The sequence below is a fragment of the Triticum dicoccoides genome, chromosome 4B, assembly GCF_002162155.2.
Source record: "Triticum dicoccoides isolate Atlit2015 ecotype Zavitan chromosome 4B, WEW_v2.0, whole genome shotgun sequence".
Taxonomy (NCBI): domain Eukaryota; kingdom Viridiplantae; phylum Streptophyta; class Magnoliopsida; order Poales; family Poaceae; genus Triticum; species Triticum dicoccoides.
Window position 1 is genome coordinate 88,447,206 of NC_041387.1, and position 10,657 is coordinate 88,457,862.

A 10,657-nucleotide genomic window follows, 5' to 3' on the forward strand; every position below is an offset into this window, starting at 1 on the left:
TCACTGCTCATCCAAACCCCCCCTGCAACGCTCAGTGTTCATCCAGAGGCAGCATCGATCGGCTTCAGTTTGCAGCAGTAGCGAAGGAATCGCTCGATCGCTCGGGTTCAGTAACGCGTAGCCTGTAGTGCAATCGCTCGGGTTCAGTTAGGCGACGCCTCACTTGGGTTCAGTTAGAGCCCAACGCCTCACACACACACGTGTATGTGTACGAGAGAAACGCGCATCGCTCGGCCCCCGACAACCCACCGTAACCGGGAACTCCCTGAAATTTTCCTCGCCCTGGCTTCTACCACGGTTTTTACCGTCATGGACGGCCCAAAGAATGTCATGCAGCTGCGTCTCCGTCCCGCCCAGGACGAAAAGCCCATTTTCTGTCATGAATTTTTGTCATAGAAGTAGGAGCCCACCACATCTATGATGATACCGGGTTTTGTCACAATTATCGTCATAGAAGTGTCATAAGTATGACAGAAAAAAAATTCGTTCGGCCCAAAATGTCACGGATGTGTCTTTTTTTGTAGTGGGGCCTGGGTGGGCACGCATGTGCAGGGGTTGGGTTGGCCGCGTGTGTGCATGTTGGGGCTTGGCTGGGAGGCACGTGATGATGTAGAAGGCAAGTGAACAGAGGGACTCGGTGGGAGAGAAGCTGGGCTCGGGTGATGCGACGGTCGGAGAGATGTTGTGGAGGAGTTGGTCGGCGCCATGGACGAGTCCGTGCATGCATGACTGCGCCACCGGGGAAAGCAAAGCAGCAGCGTAAGTCCTCCCTTTGCCCTTCTCTTTCTATGTTACTAGATGACCTGGTTGCGCCAATGGCGCAAAAAGCTAGTTAGAAGTCGTGTTAGTAGTGAGTAAGTAGGAGATATGTAGCTAGAAATATAATGCAATGTGATCTATATTACAGATAGTGGAATGACTTGTATCGGTTTACATCTGCCAAAGAAAAAGAAAAAGACTTGTGTTGGTTTACAGAAACACTTATATATAGGTAGCCTGCCTCACGGCTTATTTAGGCATCTTCTTAGTTTGATTATGGTCTTCAGAGCGTGTGAACGCATGAATAAGCACAGTGTCATTGTCGCATAATGCTTGAATATTACACTTTCACACGTACTTGAAGGCCTGTAAAAGGTAACAAATTATCAGACACAGATCGCTGAGATAGCAAAATCATCATAACAAAAACACTAAGAGCAACAAAAACATGCACCGATCAGCATAATTATTTGATTCACTTCTCTGACACAGCTCTGCCTTTGAACTGCACATTTGTGCCACATACAACTGAAGCCAAAACTAAAAACACAAAGAAATAAGAGGACAAATATTGTACTTCCTCGGTCCCAAGTGTCGTTGATTTAGTACAACTTTGTACTCACTTATTTTTGGGGCGGAGAGAGTATAAAACAGCTAACCAAGCCAGCCAACAACGATATATCTTGTGATCAAGATATTCAGTTAGTACTTACTACTGTAGATCACTAAGTATACTTATACATTCACATATACAAGCTTCAAAGGTAATGTGTCATGAGTGTGTAACTATCATGATTTTTAAGGCGGTAAGGCGACCTAAGGTTGAGCACCCACCGCTCTGACGCCTAACCTCCTAAAGCGGGCGTAATTGCAAGGCGGTGTCAGCGCGCGCCTTGCCGCCCTAAATAGTGGTGACTACCAATCCCCAAATAATTATTTGGATGAGAGAATGATATATTAGAAAAATGCATGCAACATTTATAAGACAACAAAAAGCTCAAAAATTAGATATAGCAAATTCATCGGAATCACACGGACACGTTGGAGGCAAGTATGTATCAAGTATATAGAGAAATAAGAACAGAGAGGTCAAACTCTGCAGTTACCGTTCTAAAGCACGCTAAGCCAAACTCTGTAGCTATGGTTCCAATGCACGCTATGCTAAGCCAAACTTTGTAGATACAATAGGTAATGAACCGTTTGGGTCCAAGTAAACAAGTAATGGAAACATAACCTTTTTACTTCTAAGGAAATACTAACAATCTGGTTCTAAAAAAGATTTAAACATGAATACATACAAGAGGTGGCTACCGAGCCACAAGATTCAGATAGGTTAACCAAAAAGCTTCTACCACTGAAAACAAATGAACTTGTACACGAACAAACAAGCACAGTGAGTGTTTGTCATCGCTGCAATTTGTATCTGAGGGAAACAACTCACCTCTCCAAGAAGAAATCATGCCTTCCTTTCCTCCTTAAACTCAGAGAGCTGCAACATATGCCTTGGCTGTCACGGGAGTAGCAGCAGTGAACCACCACCTCCAAGACTTTTTTCAAAGCATTTCACAGTGCTTCATACAACTCATCACTGGGTAGCAACACTGGACTGGTGTATGAAATGCCACCACCAAAACATTTGTTACTAAGCTTCATTTGTAACATAGTTTGAGAATCAATCAAAGTAGCCTGTTATAAAGGCTTCCATTGTGAATATCATTGCTAGTAAGTAATTGACTCAACCAGAAGAACTTTGGGAGCATCTGGTTCCTGCATGAAGGGATTCCAATTAATTATGAGATACAAATTGTGCCAAATTTAATAACACTCATGACAAGTAAACAAGCAAAGTCAATTACAAAATTAACTAATTGGTGATTGTATCATCACACAACAGAAAGTGTTTGCTAATCAGGCCACGTGCGACTATGTGCTCCATGCATGGTTTATATGAAAACAAGGCGAGGGGGGGTCTGCAGCAGTACGACAACGGCCCATGTTATTTTTCGTCCTTATCCAACAACTACCAGCATGCACTCATTGCGTTGAGTGGATGAATCATTTGATCATTTCGCAAATACTAATCAAAAAGCTAATTCTACTTAATGCGATATGCCCTATTACGGTTACGCTTCAGTTAGTCCCACGGGAATAACAAAACTCCAATATAATATATATATATATATATATATAGACGGTCTATTCTGCTAATATTAGTAGAATAACTATTCTGCACACCACTTCCGCACTGCATGCTGAACACAAGTGCACTGCATCTTCTTGACGACGAGCACTGCAATATAGACTAGTGAACTTCGCGTCGGAAAAAACTGCACGCAATGTTTTTCTGGTACTATTTTTGCTCTAATTTTTTGATTGTTTATCGGAACGAGGCGTATAATATACCGTTGAAAAGCTATGGATTAGGCGCAACTTCGACATGTTGGACAGTTTTCAACAAGTTTTTGTTGTCTTTTTTTCAATTTTTTTCCGAACGGGAGTGGACAACAACACTTCCAAAAGTGAACCGTAACACTACCAAAAGTGAACCTCATGAGTACTTGTTGTCTTTTTTTATACTTATTAATTTTTTACGCGCGTTGACCAAGCGAGTGGACCTTTCATCGGACAGAAGAACGCATTACTTCTAACTGAAAACCGCACTGCATCAGGCAGTGAAGTGCACTATATTTTTTTAAATGCATTTTTTGTTCTAAGTGGTGTACTGAGGTGTCCTTCATAGTGGACCTTTTTTAGACCAAAGTGCACGGAATGGTCAAGAAGAATGAACCACGACAACCACGCAAGTTTAATAAGGCGAATCACAAAGAATTTCAACAATAAACTACAATACTTTGAAAAAATGTACTTCTTCAATTCACCGAGCGCACTGCTTTTACAAAGAAAGATTTTACAAACAGAGCAATAAACCACAATGGAGTGTAACAAAATTGCATCCCTTTCCTTTCTTCTATCTCCATGTTACAATCATCACACACAAAATAAAACACACCGCACATTTTTTTTAAATGCAATGACACAATGCAGTGCCTGCCCCGCCTAACCGCACGCACTCTCTGGACGTATTGCAATCACGCGGTCGCCCATTTTGCTAGTGAACTTCAAAACATTTTTCTCAATGACATGGAAAAATTTAAGACAACTCTAGAGCAAAATAGGCCAATTGCCAAAATGAAAAAAAGGAAAGGAAAATATTTAACAGGTCCTCTCACTCCTCAATGCAAAAGCTTCAGCAGCAACCTTGTTCAATTTTTCCTTCTACTCTTCTTTGAAGCATATCAGATAGTTTATCCTAGATTATTCTAGAAATCTCACAGTTGCATAATAAGTGTGCAACGTTCTTGTCTAGAGCACAACAAACGCAAAGCGTCAGAGATACGTTTTCTTTTACAAGGTTGTCACACTTTTTCCAAAAATTTATTATGAGCTACTACCAGCTACAGCAAGAGGAACAGCCGGGATAAAGACAAGCATAACATAACACACAGAAGTTGAGAGCAGCATATAACAATTGTGAGGAGTAGATTCCAGAGCTATCCATTCCCAAGCTAGGGGGATCCTCTTTCTGAATGTTGTGGTAGAGGTGCTGTTGTGCACGGATGCTCATCAGATTGCACGCGGATGAGCCCTGTTCTGCATGGCGAGCGTCCGCAAACTGCATGCCATGGTCGACGGACTACAGGGGAAGAGATGGCCCTCGCCGGACTACACAAGCATGAGCCCTGAACCGCACGACGAGCATCTCCGAGCTGCACAACCATGGTCGACGGACCACAGGGGAAGAGATGGAGATGGCGCTCTCCCCACTGCACGCACACAAGCCCGGAACCGCATGGGGAGCATCTCCGAGCTGCACGGCCATGGTCCACCGACCAATGGGAAGAGATGGCGCTCGCCGTAGTGCATGCGCACAAGCTCCGAACGGCATCGCGAGCATCTCCAAGCTGCATGACCACAACACCCGCATACTGTGAGGCGCAATCCTTTTTCTGAACTCTTCGGCCATCAAGGAGGAGCACCTCATCTCGCATGGAGTGAATTGCACATGCCGCCAGTGGAGCCGCCGGACTGCTGTGTGAATGAACGCATGTGGATAAGGGGGAGAGAGTAGAGTGGTGGCTGTCGCCGCTGGCCAATCCGCCGGCAGATGGTCGTCGCGGGAAGGCCATTGGTGGCCCCGTTGAACTGCATGAGGAAGCCAAATCGCCCAGCGGCATGGGCGAGCAAAAAGGAGAGAAGGCAGCACCCAAGGGGACCGCATCAAAAAATTTAGTGTGCATCAAAAAATTTAGTGTGCATCAAAAAATCTGAAGTAAAGGGCAAGCTGCAGTTGTCCCCCATGCGAACTGCAGAGAAGGGGAAGCTAGGATGCCGGGGAGTGGCACGTGCGACGGGCGTCTGGAGGTGGAGGGCCGGATCCGAACTGCACGGGATAGCAGTGCAGTAGATGTGCACTGCAAGCGGGGTGGAGGCAGAACGACGGGAACCCCAGGAGGAGCGCTCGGGGGCCCTCGCCGCTGGCCGCGACGGAGGTGCAGCTCACCGTCGTCCGCCCTCCGCCGAACACCATGGGAGGAGCAGTCTAGCTCCGCGCCAGGTGAACGACGCGAGATTGGGAGGAGGTTCGTGGGGGAAGAGCCAAGATCCGTCGCCGGCTGGGCAGGGGGTGCTCAGATCCATCGCTGGCTGGGTGCGGGGTGGCCGGAACGAGCTCGGTGGAAGGAGGTGGGTCAAGGTGATGAGGACAGGGGGCGCTCCGGTGCTGGGAGGAAGTGCGGCGCGAACGCGCGGGGAAGGAGCCATGGGGAGGGAGGCGCGGGGAAGGAGCCATGGGGAGGGAGGCGCGGGGAAGGAGGAGGTTAGGTGGGATGGGCGCGGCCCTGGCTGAAGGAAGGAGGTGGAGGGAGTGGGTGGAGGGGAGAGTTCGTGGGTGGAGGAAGGAGGGGTCGTGGTCGTGCGGGAGGTGGATTGGGGTGTTAGCAGAATAAGGGTTTGGTGTGCAGAATAAGACTCTAGAGGGTGTTATCATAATAGACCCACCCTATATATATATATATATATATACACATGAATTTTGGATTTTAACACATGCAGCATGGTAATCTCTGGTAAAATAGAAAAAAAAATGTTGATAACTATGTATTAATCATAGTTTATGGTATGAAAGGCTTGCTGGACAGTTATTTGTATTGCTCCATTGAGCAATGACTAATTTTGATATCCCGCAACATGAATCCCTAGAAACAGGATAGATACTTCCTGACAAATGAAACGAAGGATTGCTCTATATTTGGGAAGCAAACAAATCTAAAAAGCATCAATGAAATGATCGCAAACACACGAAAATGAATCGAAGGACTGCTCTATATTTGGGAAGTAATCAAATCTAAAAAGTATGTATGAATTGCTCACAAACACATAGTTCCAATATTGAAACAAGCACTAGAAGAACTCTAGTTCTCTAGACTGAGGTATCAACAAAGCCTATCTTCCAATTCAGGAATAATTCAAGGTGCATCTGAAACTCATTGGCATACATTTGTAGTAAATTTCACTTCTATACTTTTTCTGCCAAGTCTCATCTATAATCATCAAAGAAACACAGGAAATGAACCGCATTTGCTGGGCCCGCAAGTCAATGAGAGCCAAAAAATATAATATTCACAGGACACTTGCGTGACAAAGATGAAGAATATTCATACACTACAGGAAGAAGGTTAACACTATCTACTTCTATAAAGAGATGTTAAGTGTCAAACCTGGGGTATGTTATTAAAAGTAGAATGTGATCTGAAAGAGTTGAGCCAGGGAAAACATGTCCACCAATTGCAATTCTTGAATATGTCAAGAAAATGTTAGCATAGGACCATTATTCATGTGAATCAATAAATGTGACATGACACCCTTGGAATAATGGAAGTTCGGCTTGTAAATAATAACCAAAATATACAGTCGAGAATATATACTTATCAGTTGTCTAGCTATCTTTCTCCCTAGCATTTTGTCTCTCTCACTCTTTATCTCTACTTCCACCAACATACGTACATATATGTTGTTGGGCAGAAACAGAGTAGGCAATCACATGCATATGTAGATGGAGAACGCAGAGAATTAGAATCGGGACAGAGAGAAGCATACTTTTGGCGGCACCGCGTCACAAACAGGAGGTTGCAGCCAATCCCGCTTGAGAAGAAAGCAAGTAGATGGCTAGCAAAAGAAAGGGATAGTCAGCCAAAGGCAAGGAAATCTGAGCTGCAGATACGGCGCACTGCCGCAGAGCTGTGTAGGAAGATATGCCATGTAGATGGATGGGCTAGATATACCATGTGCAGGACCTGAGCCCAGTAGATTGATTTGCTAGATATACCATGTAGATAATCACAGGTTGATAGCCCATGCTGAATAAGCAACATTAAACATCCAAGCATCACTGCACATTAAGAATTTTAAGAGGTAGTTAATATTGGGAACATGGAGGCTACAAGAATTCAAAAAAGAGCAGTACAACATTCTTCCTTGCATATAACCAATTGTAGCACATGCAAGGAGGAACATGGAAAGAAAATCAGAAATAGACGACTTCAAATGCATTGTCTCAGGCTAGGCCACAAATGCGATAACCAATCAGAGCACATCCAACCAGAAGTTTAGAACAAGATGCACCAAAAGAACAGATAAACTGAACTGTAGACAGTCAGCCCAAACACCTAACACATAACAGGAACAGACCAACTTAAATTATACTTCGCAAGAGCAAAAGAAAATAGAACCAAAAGAGGAAGCAGAAACCTTGGCAGCAAGAATAACAGCACGTGAGACAACAAGATGGTGGAAGAGCGGCATGATCTGCAACACAAACGGAAAGAACATAGGAAGAACTGATCAGGCAGATAAAACACATGAAAATGTATATAAGACAACCAATGGTAGTACATATAGGTGAATTAAAATGCATTGGGTCAGCCAAAAAGAGACAAAATATAACTAACGAAAGCACATAGAAGTAGAAATGCAAGAAAAGGAAGCCGACGGTACAATAGACAAATTGTAATGCATGTGCTAAAATAAATGGGCTCATCCTAGAGTCATAGACCACCTGTCAAATAATCACCACAACACATCCAAGTAGAAATCCAGGGAATGCCAAACGCAGAATAGACAACTCCAATCCATCTAGCTAGTCCAAGCACGACAGGGGAATGGGCCACTACAATCAAAGTTATATGCAAGATTTAGGAACAGATAACTTCGTTGCCGTTGACCCAGAACTGAACTAAGCTAGGCACCCGAGCACCACGCTAGTCTGCTAGAATCCAGCGGGAAGCAAGGCCCAGCTGTGAACCATGCTGACCACCTAAGACACGGTAACACACTAATATCTGTCTATCCAAGAGGTAAACAAGAGCACATCCTCGTTCGATATGCCAACAAAGATCACACACACACACACACACACACACGGGGAGGTTGTCAAAACCAACACATCAGCCAACATAGTACAACCTCCTTTAATAGTTTTATAAGAATCGATAAAGAAGAGGAATTCAAACAAATTATAGGTGTATAAGCATCTACAGAAACTATCTACAACTTTCGTGTTGAAAGTTTTTTTTAATTCAACTTCTAACAGGCCCTAAACTGGCAAATGAAAAAACTGCGCTCAGGATAATAACTCCTAGACAGCAAATTAAATTGATGGCTGCTCTGAAACTGCCCGGCCAAAAGCACAAACAAATGCTCTTTGGAAAGCTTGAGACCTACACTACAACTTATATTTGGAGACTCTTGAAATTATGGACTGATCAGCCCAGAATTGGTCCGAACATTACTATCCAAAAACACCAATGCCTCTAACTGAACCAAACTATTCCTCTAATTATGTACAGCAGGGGCAGCAGTGCTAAATGCTTTCTTCTCTATAGATTCTTATAGCAACAAAAGCATTTGTGCATAGAAATAAGTGCCTTTCATTGAGCTTTTCAAGTCAGCACACATGAGAAACTAACTTCCAAAATCTAGAATAATAGAGGCATAGGTAGGAAACACCAACCTGCAATAGATGTTGCATAGAGAACTTTTTCAGTTCAGCACACATGAGTATTTAACTTGCATCCTAGAATAATAGAGGCATAGGTAGCTGGAGTGAGAAAGAGAGGAAACAACAACATGCAATGATGTTGGATAGAGAAAATAAACAAGAATAACCCAGCAGGAGCATATCTACAAGCCAATGGGGATAACTAAAAGTAGCAATGTGTGAAACATAACAGAGAAAGTCCAATCACTAAGTTTCATAAAAACACGGACGACAAAGGAATATTGTGAGAGATTGATCTTGGCTTACCTTCTGCCAAGGACGACGTCGACGGCACCGTCGACCACCACTTCGCCGGCAGTGCACCAGCGCCGTGCCTGCTTCAGCAGCTGCTCCTCTCATCCCCGGTGGCGCTACAAAGAGAAAAAACGAAAAAGAGGAATCAGGGGAAGAAGCAGAGCAACGAAGAGTATAAGAGGTGGCGATGGTGAAATATGTGGGGATGCAGCCCACACAGGAGCATGGTGGCTAGGATTTTTACCTCCTACTCCTATCCCTTGGTCAGGCAGCGCTCGATCCAGAAGTACGGCACGCGGCGGCAACATAATTCTCCCTCCTCTCCTTCCGTCTCTCTCTCCCTCTTATCTTCTCTCTCCCCTGCAGATCGAATCGAGCACCGTCTTCGTCGCCTTTTGGTTGCAGGTCGTTGCCGCCGCGGGAGAGAAAAGTGAATGGGCGGAGGAGAAGGCGTACTGGAGAGCAGGGAAGAAGGGGAGGAGGCGGCGGCGCAGGGGAGGAGGAGGCGGCACAGAGGCAGGAGAGGAGGGGAGCGGTCTCGAGGGGAGCGGAGGGACTGGCTGTTCCGGGATGCGAGGGATTGGTGGCTAGGTTTTCACCGTGCACCACGATCCAGCCCCACGCCTCTTCCTTCGCTCACCCAGGACGCGCACAGGACACATGGGATGCCGGGTCCGGGGAAATTTGAGGCCCACCCGTCATGCAAAAAATTGAAACAAAAGAGTAACAAATAACCAATGGCTAAGACTTTGACAGCGCTGTAAAAACTCATGTCGCTATGAAATCAAACGGACCAGCTGACTTAGCGATCGCAAGTGCTTCCTATGGGCGGGTAGTGTAGCGGTGTTTATATGTTCAATAAGTAGTCTTGGTCTATCAAGGTTTGACTAGCTAGCTTTTTATTGTCAGTTTAGAAATTGGATGGATTGTTTGAGGAACAGATCATTTGCATACATTAGACCTCCACACGATCAAAGAAGTAGGTGTGAATGGATGGGTGGATGCTGGCTTTAAATCGGCTCTCACCTTAGTCTCCCTTATTACTGGTAAGCGAAGCAGACTACCTTTGCTCTTTTTAATCCGACCTGTTTAATTGTGGTATGGTATTGGTGTAAGTTAATTTTCCTTGTTTCTTTAGGTGTAAAATAAAAGATATTTAAGAGCATAAAACAAATATTTGCTTATATGGGCGGAGGAAGATTTTTTTTGTGGAGGAGGAAAGATAAGGCGTAGTCAGGGTTGACTCTGACTCGACTCTATGTGTTAAATCAGACACCCTGGATCATCACGATAATAGGTGCAGTGTTTTACCAGTTCTTAAGATCATATATGTGTGTTAAATCATGGACATGTCATATCACCACCTGTAATACATTCAAACTTTTCATCCGTGCTATGTACTATTAATAAGCTACAATTTATGCTCTCCATTAGCATTGTTTTTTGTCTTTCCTTCTTCACGGGGGAGACATGTTGCATGTCTCTTTCCATTCTATACTATTCTCGTTGATTTTATGATTAGTCAACTGGGCTCGTGTCACGCCCTCC

General features: G+C 44.5%; 1 long non-coding RNA gene across 5 annotated transcripts; it reads right to left on the reverse strand.

Moving 5' to 3' along the window:
- Positions 1-868: 868 nt before the first annotated feature.
- Positions 869-9,809, reverse strand: LOC119295191. 5 transcript variants are annotated; one of them, XR_005143803.1, is made up of 8 exons: positions 9,354-9,809; positions 9,122-9,225; positions 8,828-8,890; positions 7,567-7,623; positions 7,101-7,207; positions 4,797-6,984; positions 2,201-4,721; positions 869-1,125 (listed from the first exon to the last, which is right to left on the reverse strand). It is a non-coding gene; the product is annotated as an uncharacterized LOC119295191 (long non-coding RNA). The 5 variants fall into 5 exon arrangements; XR_005143802.1 differs by adding an exon at positions 7,874-7,984 and having other exon boundaries at positions 2,201-6,984; positions 9,354-9,808; XR_005143801.1 differs by having other exon boundaries at positions 2,201-6,611; positions 6,916-6,984; positions 9,354-9,807.
- Between the last annotated feature and the right edge of the window lie 848 nt (positions 9,810-10,657).